Source organism: Oncorhynchus clarkii, chromosome 31 (genome assembly GCF_045791955.1).
Source record: "Oncorhynchus clarkii lewisi isolate Uvic-CL-2024 chromosome 31, UVic_Ocla_1.0, whole genome shotgun sequence".
Classification (NCBI taxonomy): Eukaryota; Metazoa; Chordata; class Actinopteri; order Salmoniformes; family Salmonidae; genus Oncorhynchus; species Oncorhynchus clarkii.
In genome coordinates, this window is record NC_092177.1 from 25,216,852 (window position 1) to 25,225,778 (window position 8,927).

The following is an 8,927-nucleotide window of genomic DNA, read 5'->3' on the forward strand; positions in this document are numbered from 1 at the left end:
GTTTTGTGTTTTTAAGTGCATTTTGTTGCAGTAAGTTGGAGGCACTGGTGCCAATAGCTTTATCTTGAAGCACTCCTGAAGCACTTTACAGCTTTATCACCATCATCTCGCACCTTGTCTTAAAACATGACTTTTGACTATTCTACCGACAAAGAAGATAACGTCAACAACTCTTGGTAAAATGTGACGCTAACAAACTCGTGTTTTATCAACTTAGCTATCAAACTTATTAAAACGGATAGATTGGTAGATATATGAAATGTTTAGGTTGAACGCAGTCCGCCACAAGGCTGGTCGTCAGGGCAGCGGTTCAGAGTTCAATTCAAGAGGCGAGCACATGAAAAAGGTGAGTTCAGCTAAAGTCAGAACCATGGAGGAATAATTCAACCTAATCATCTGCTATACAATTGGCTACTTTTGCTTTCAGATGCCATTCAATAGCAAGTTCCAGGGCAGAACACTATCGTAAACCTACTCACCAAACAGATGTGTCATAGTGTCAAAGGTCATTCATGTGCAATCATGTAATGGGAAAAGTCAAATTGTTAATCCATTTTGAAATGTCCAAAGAAAAGTTAGAACCTAATCTAAACTAATGTCTATATTATCGAAAAATAAGTTTGAAGGTTTATACCCTGAATATGAAAGATTGGCACCGGAGATGATGGCCGCCGTTTTACGGGCTCCTGTTCAATTGTGCTATTTTGTGTGTTTTTTTGCGCCATTTTTTACTTTTTGTTTTGTACATAATGTTTCCGCCATCGTTTCCAATGACCGAAAATAGCTTCTGGATATCAGAACAGCAATAACCTTGAACTGGAGTCGGATGCAAAGGATATACTGCTCTTCCTAGACCAAGCCCAAATCCCCATAATTCGTATGAAGAGGAGATGCCGTTACAGAGGTCGAAAATCCGGTTGCCTGGCGAGCAAGTGGATAATCCACATTCATCCTCTGTTCTACTAGCGAACATGCAATCACTGGAGAATAAACTGGATGAGCTCCGTTCGAGACTATCCTATTAAACAGGACATTAAAAACTATAGTATCCTATGTTTCACAGAGTCGTGGCTGAACCAGGACATGGATAATATATAGTTAGCCGGGTTTTCCGTGCATTACCAAGAGAGTTTTCATCTATATATTTCGTGGCTGTCTATTAACCACCACAAACCAATGCTGGCACTAAGACCACATTTTCAACCTCTCCCTGTCCCAGTCTATAATACCTGCATGTTTCAAGCAGACCACCATAGTCCCTGTGCCAAAGAACGCCAAGGTAACCTGCCTAAATGACTACCGCCCCGTTGCACTCACATCTGTAGCCATGAAATGCCTTGAAAGACTGGTCATGGCTCACATCAACACCATCATCCCATAAACACTTGACCCACTCCAATTCACATACCACCCCAATAGATCCACAGATGACGCAATCTCTATTGCACTCCACTCTGCCCTTTCCAACCTGGACAAAAGGAACATTCTACATGTTCATTGGCTACAGCTCAGCATTCAACACCATAGTGCCCTCCAAGCTCATCACTTAGCTATGGACCCTGGGACTAAACACCTCCCTGTGCAATTGGATCCTGGCCGCCCCCAGGTGGTGAGGGTAGGTAACAACACATCCTCCACATCCTCCACGTTGACCCCTCAATACCGTGGCCTGTGTTTAGTCCCCTCCTGTACTCCCTGTTCACCCATGACTGCATGGCCAAGCACGACTCCAACAATATCATTAAGTGTGCCGACGATTACAGACAACAATGAGAAAGCCTATAGGGAGGAGGTCAGAGACCTGGCAGTGTTGTACCAAGACAACAACTTCTCACTCAAAATCAGCAAGACAAATGAGCTGATCGTGGACTACAAGAAAAGGAGGGCAGAGCACACCCCCATTCACATCGACAGGGCTGTTGTGGAGCGGGTTGAGAGCTTCAATCAATGTCCTTGGTGTCCATATCACTGGTGTCCATAGGACCTATCACTAGGCTACCTGGGGCGGCAGGTAGCCTAGTGGTTAGAGCGTTGGACTCGTAACCGGAAGGTTGCAAGATCGAATCCCCAAGCTGACAAGGTAAAAATCTGTCGGCCTGCCCCTGAACAAGGCAGTTATCCGTTGACCCACTGTTCCTAGGCCGTCATTGAAAATAAGACTTCCCTAGATAGTTGTGACACCAAGATAGTTGTGAAGAGGATATGACAATTCCCCTTCATGAAGCTGAAAAGATTTGGCATGGGCCCACAGATCCTCAAAAAGTTCTACAGCTGCACCATCAAGAGCATCCTGACCATGCCATCCAGGACTGTCAGAGGAAGGCCCTAAACATTTTCAAAAATTCCATAGACTCTGCTACCACACACATTCCTTGACACTCTTCACATACGCTGCTGCTACTCTCTGTTTATTATCTATCATAATCACTTTACCCACATGTACATATTACCTCGACTAACCTTGCACATTGACTCGGTATGTATCCCTTCTACACTGAAAAATATAAATGCAACATTTAAAGTGTTGGTCCCATGTTTCATGAACTGAAATAAAAGATCCCAGAAAAGCTCTAATATTCTCTAATATTTTGTGCACAAATTTGTTTACATCCCTGTTATTGAGCATTTCTCCTTTGCCAAGACAATCCATCTACCTGACAGGTGTGTCATATCAAAAAGCTAATTAAACAGCATGATCATTACACAGGTGCACTTTGTGCTGAGGACAATAAAAGGCCACTCTTAAATATGCAGTTTTGTCACACAACACAATGCCACAGATGTCTGAAGTTTTGAGGGAGTGTGCAATTGGCATGCTGACTGCAGGAATGTCCATCAGAGCTGTTGCCAGTAAATTGAATGTTAATTTCTCTACCATAAGCCGCCTCCAATGTCGTTTTCAGTATTTGGCAGTACGTCCAACCGGCCTCACAACAGCAGACCACGTGTATGGTGTAGTGTGGGCGAGCGGTTTGCTGATGTCACGTTTTGAACAGATTGCCCCATGGTGGCGGTGGGGTTAGGGTATGGGCAGGCAGGCAGGAATAAGCTACGGACACCGAATACAATAGCATTTTATTGATGGCAATTTGAATGCACAGAGATACCGTGACGAGATCCTGAGGCCAATTGTCGTGCCATTCATCCCACATTAACCTCATGTTTAAGCATGATAATGCATGGCCCAATGTTGCAAGGATCTGTACACAATTCCTGGAAGCTGAAAATGTCCCAGTTCTTCCATGGCCTGCATACTCACCAGACATGACAGCCATTGAGCATGTTTGGGAGGCTCTGGATTCACGTTTACGACAACGTGTTCCACTTGAATTGAAGAGGAGTGGGACAACTTTCCACAGGCCACAATCAACAGGCTGATCAACTCTACGTGAAAGAGATGTGTCACATCACCTTTTTTTAAGGCATCTGTGACCAACAGACGCATATCTATATCAGTCATGTGAAATACATATATTAGGGCCTAATGAATGTATTTCAATTGACTGATTTTCTTATATGAACTGTAACTCAGTAAAATCTTTGAAATTGTTGCATGTTGTGTATATTTGTATTTGTGTATATTTGTGTTCTGTGTATGCTTCTCTGCTAAAATCTGGGTAAAAGATTAAAAGGAATGTGAGTCTAATTCAGTACATTTAGTTATTGCCTGCTGTTCTAAAGTCTACTAACCTTACCAGCAGGATTGCCTGCTAAAATAGTTAGAACAAGCTAGCTACTCTAACTTGATTGATAGTCTGAAATGGCTTTTTGGTATCTAGTTATGAGGTAGATAGCACTAACCGTGGACACACTCGCCAGCGATCAGGTATTGTGCTCTAATATAACAACCACGTGTCAGAGACGAATATTCTAGTCAGTAACCCAGCAGAGAAGTACAGCAACTAGCAGCTGAAGGACACTGAATATGACAGATGTTTTATCCTCTCAATCCTGGGACCGTTGTTCTGCCTTCTCTTCCCTAGGTGGCGGAGCTGTTCAAGAGGCTGGAAAAGGAGGTCCACCTGAGAGCTCTGAGGAAAGCCCTCCGCAGCCCCTCAGCCCACCTCACCCTCATCATGCATGAGGGTCTTTCTCTGTCTGTATGTTTCTCTCTATATCTGTGTGTGTGTACGTGTGTCTATGTAAGTGTGTGTGTGTATATCAGTAGGTGTTATCCCTTGTCTCTGTCTGTCCTATCTGTATTCAGGCAGCAGAGCCGTATTGCGGTCCTGGTGACCAACCTCAGTGGCCCCAACCTTCAGTGGCTTGTGGAGGCTGCCTGCTGTCTCTACGAGCTGTCCCACTCCCTCCACACGCTACCTGATCATCTTCCTGTCTGGACAGAGGCCCAAATTCAGTCATTCCCACAGTTCTGTCAATGGAGTGGACCCACCTGCCATTGTCTCTCCCAGCTCATCTCAGCGAACCACGCAGCAGGGAGAATCATCCCGTAAGTTAACATTATGGCCTTAGCTTGGTGATAATAATATACTATATTGTAGAAACGTCATTAGACACCTTTCAGAGATGCCATTGAGAGATCCATTCATAGTCAGTATTATGCTCTCCTGTCAGACAGACAGACAGACTGTCACTGTCTGTCTGTCTGTCTGTCTGTAGGGGAAAGGGTTCCATTTGGGGACGCACACTATAACCTGGGTGTTTTTTATTTTTAAAATGTACCTTTATTTAACTAGGCAAGTCAGTTAAGAACAAATTCTTATTTTCAATGACGGCCTAGGAACAGTGGGTTAACTGCCTTGTTCAGGGGCAGAACAACATATTTTGACCTTGTCAGCTCGGGGATTCGATCAGTTACAAGACCAACGCTCTAACCACTAGGCTACCTAACGTCCCTGGGTGACGTTACAACCTGCCGGTGTAACATGTCACCCAGGAGGACCAGCTACTATGTATTGTTGCCATGGATATAGTACTATTATACAGGATGTGGTGGCACTGCGTGATTCACAGTCTGTTTGTTGCCCTCTTGCCAATAGCAACGTGTACAAAATGGCGCCGACAGAGGGCCGCCTCGCTTCTTTGTCCTTAGGAACTTTGCTGTATTTTGTTTTTTTATGTATTATTTCTTAGATAGTTAGCCCAGAAAATCTTGTGTTATTACTTTTTCAAATATTACAGGTATTTCACTAAACTCGCAATAACATCTGCTAACCATGTGTATGTGACCAATAAAATGTTATTTGACTTGGTGGCCCAATGGACTCTTCTACAGTGCACTTCCCTCCTGCTGACACTTGGTGGTGGTGTTGCTAAAGGGACTATAGAGGAGAGAATGGAGCTGGTGAGTTGTCAATGAATCCAAATGCTTTCGAAATTATTATCTCAATCATGTGTTGTGACTGTGTGGCTGATAGACATAGACCAACTGCACCAGAATGTAAGGAATCCATTTGCTGAAATTAATTGATATGTAGATAACCTAGGCTACTGTCATAATCAACATATCTGCTCCTACTCTCTCTCTCTTTCTCTCCCCCTTTCTCTCTCCAGTTGATCTGGCCCCTGCTGCCCTGGGTGGGGAACCTGCTGTTATCTGGGCCCCTAGGGGTCCTGCAGACCCAACTAAACGATAGCCGTCTCCTGGATGCTCTGTGTGCGTTTGCTCAGGTCTTCCTCCAGACCCACCTAGACCTGTCCAGAGAGAGGGTCTGGGTCCTCAACACCCACACAGGTTAGACAAGGCTGTGTGTGTTTGTGTGTGTCTGTGTCAGTGGAGGCTGGTGACTCGAAACATTTAGGAGCATGGGTATAGGCGCGTAACAGTAACATACAGTAATGAGAGAAAATTGATAGGGGTACTCATAGTGCTTGGAGAGGAAACATTCAATGTTCCAGTGGCGTTGACAATGGTAGTGGAGTGGAGATTACCTCTTAATCAGGGAACAGAGGGCATCCCGAGTGGCGTAGTGGTCTAAGGCATTGCATCGCAGTGCTAGCTGTGCCACTAGCGATTCTGGGTTCGAGTCCAGGCTCTGTCCCAGCCGGCCGCGGACGGGAGACCTCTGGGGCACAATTGGCCCTGCATTGTCCGGGTTAGTGGAGGGTTTCCCTGGCATGGATGTCCTCGTCCCATCGCGCACTAGTGACTCCTGTGGCATGCCGGGCGCCAGGTGTATGGTGTTTCCTCTGACACATTGGTGCGGCTTCTGGGTTAAGTGGGCGTTGTGTCAAGAAGCAGTGCGGCTTGGTTGGGATGTGTTTGGAAGGACGTACGGCTCTCGACCTTTGCCTTTCCTCTCCCGTACAGCGATGAGACAAGACTGTAACTACCAATTGGATACCACAAAAAAAAAAAAAAAGGGTAAAAAATATGTAAAAACAAAAAGCAGTTATAAAAGGGTTTATAAAGGCTATGATCGGACCAGTTTATCCTAATCAGGTCACATGGGTGGTGAAAACCCTGTCAAACTGCAGAAACTTATTAGGTTGCTTAATCGAATCCCCGAGCTGACAAGGTAAAAATCTTTCATTCTATCCCTGAGCAAGGCAGTTAACCCACTGTTCCCCAGGTGCCGAAGACGTAGATGTCAATTAAGGCAGCCCCCTCCACTTCTCTCATTCAGAGGGCTTGGGTTAAATGCAGAAGACACATTTCAGTTGAATACATTCAGTTTGACAACTGATATAATTCATATGAACAGGTTACTGCAGTTTGACAGTTGCAACCATAGACTATTATGTTGATTGATTAATTCCAGTTAATTCCAGATAATAATTTTGGATTGAAAACGTATAGGCATACCTGAGTACAGTGGAAAGCCTACTTGAGCATTCTGCGTCAACCTCGCTCTTTAATCTAACTTGTTATGGATGATGTGATGGAAGCTATTGAATTGATTTCGACATCTCAGAAAAAGACAGTAGACTGTAGAAAGTTCCATATGTTCAGCAAGTAAATCATCGCAATGTGCAATTATCGCTGCAAGCTCCTTTTAGTTGCACTTGTTAGAGGAACTTTCCCTCTTGTTGTGTCCTCTAAAAGCCTATTCTTGCAGGCCCAAAAAAACAGTGATATTGATAAGCCGCTTGAGAACATCCCTGTTTCCTCTTACTTTCTCATATGTTGCGCAGCTTGAATCGAACCTCGGTTTTAATTCACACCTTTTCCGTGTACCCCAGAGAATGAAAGGGGTTCTTCAACAAAAAGTCAACATTTTCCTGCACATTGGAGCTGGTAGCTAGCAAAAAGAAAGTTCTAAAACCAAGAAAACAATGTATAATCTACGTCCACCATCTCCTGTGATTTGAAGAAACTAATTTGAATTGAATAATATCCAAAAATTGCTCAACTATCACTTTTCAATCTTTATCCAATAATGTCACCAACTCACCAAGCTTCTCAACACATAGACCTACCCCGCCCTATAATGCCCTTTGGCACAACCCCAATACAACACACTAGGTTAATTCTCTGATCCTAATCCTATGATTTGATGGACAACATATCAGTTCATACTGCAAAAGCTTTGATTGGTTGGAGGTCATCCTCCGGAAGTGGTCATAATTACCATGTAGGTCTATGGAAGGGGGTGAGGCCTACGAGCCTCCTAGGGTTTGTATTGAAGTCAAAGTACTCAGAGGAGGACAGAAGCTAGCTAGCTAAACCATGGTGCTACCCCAGCGAGTAATGTTGAAGTTACTATAGACCTTCATTGCAAAACAGTGTTTTCTAATCTGTTTTTGGTGACGTGAATATATTTAGTGTAGTTTTATCTAAACAGGAAAACATTTTTAGTTTCACTATTTTTATTTCTATGAAATGTCACTGAGAAGGATGGTCGGTCCTCCCCTTCCTCCTCTGAGGAGCCTCCACTGGTGATTGTGTTGTATGTGAGAGAGTGAATTGATTTATACATCCGTGTGTGTTATCAAGCCGTATAGATTACTGCTTGTCATATAAAGTGATAGTATTTTTAGCAGCAGTGATACATCACTCCCTTCACACTGGAGCTCTGCCATGTAGAATGCTTGTGTGATATCCATCATGTTACAAATGTCAACTCCTTTAAACACGATTTGAGTATCTAATTTGACGGGACACATACATAATTTGACCCAGTCAGGAAAAGTTACAGCATTACAGATTTTTTCCTGGTCAAGTTACATTCTCTTATTGACACATTATGTGGTGTATTTAACCTCTATGTGTCCAGCACTATGCTTCACCATCCACTGAGCCATACACTATGGACGTCAGCACTTTGACTCAGTTTGGTGAGATTGAATGATAATCTTTCTCCCCAACCCACCAGGTGCTAAGGGTTCTGGGTAACATTTCCCATCAGGGGAGAGATTACTGGCTCCACCTGGCTCAGGCTGGCCTACTGCCTGCTCTCTGTGCCACACTCAAGATGGCTGACCCTGAGGTGGTGACCCCCCCCCCCCCAAAAAAAAAACTAGGAATAAAGATGTTCTTAAAAAGCAACCGTAGCACACAGGCTGAGGATGGCTTTGATGAAGCACTGCTTCTTCTTCTGCTTCTTCTTCTTCTTCTCAGTTGGGGGAGGAGTTTGTGAGGCAGAGTGGGCTCCCCCTGCTGGAAGCCACCCAGTATAACAGCCAGGATCATTTACACCTCAGAGCAACACACCTGCTGGAACATCCCCTGCCCCCACGGTGAGGCCTAGGAGTTAACAACTGTCGATGTGCGCTTGAGCAAGGCACCTAACCCCAATTGCTTCTGTAAGTCACTCTGGATAAGAGGGTCTCCTCAATGACTCAAATGTAAATTAATTGTTTTGTTTTTGGAGAAACGGGAAAAAGTATCTGCAGTCAGACGCAAATGTATTTTAATAGAGGCTAAGCTTTTGATCAGTCAACCTTCATCAGAGCATATTAAAAGGTGTGTGTGCGCGAGATTGACCCTGTAACCTCTTCCCCAGGCTAATTGTGCATAGCCAGGA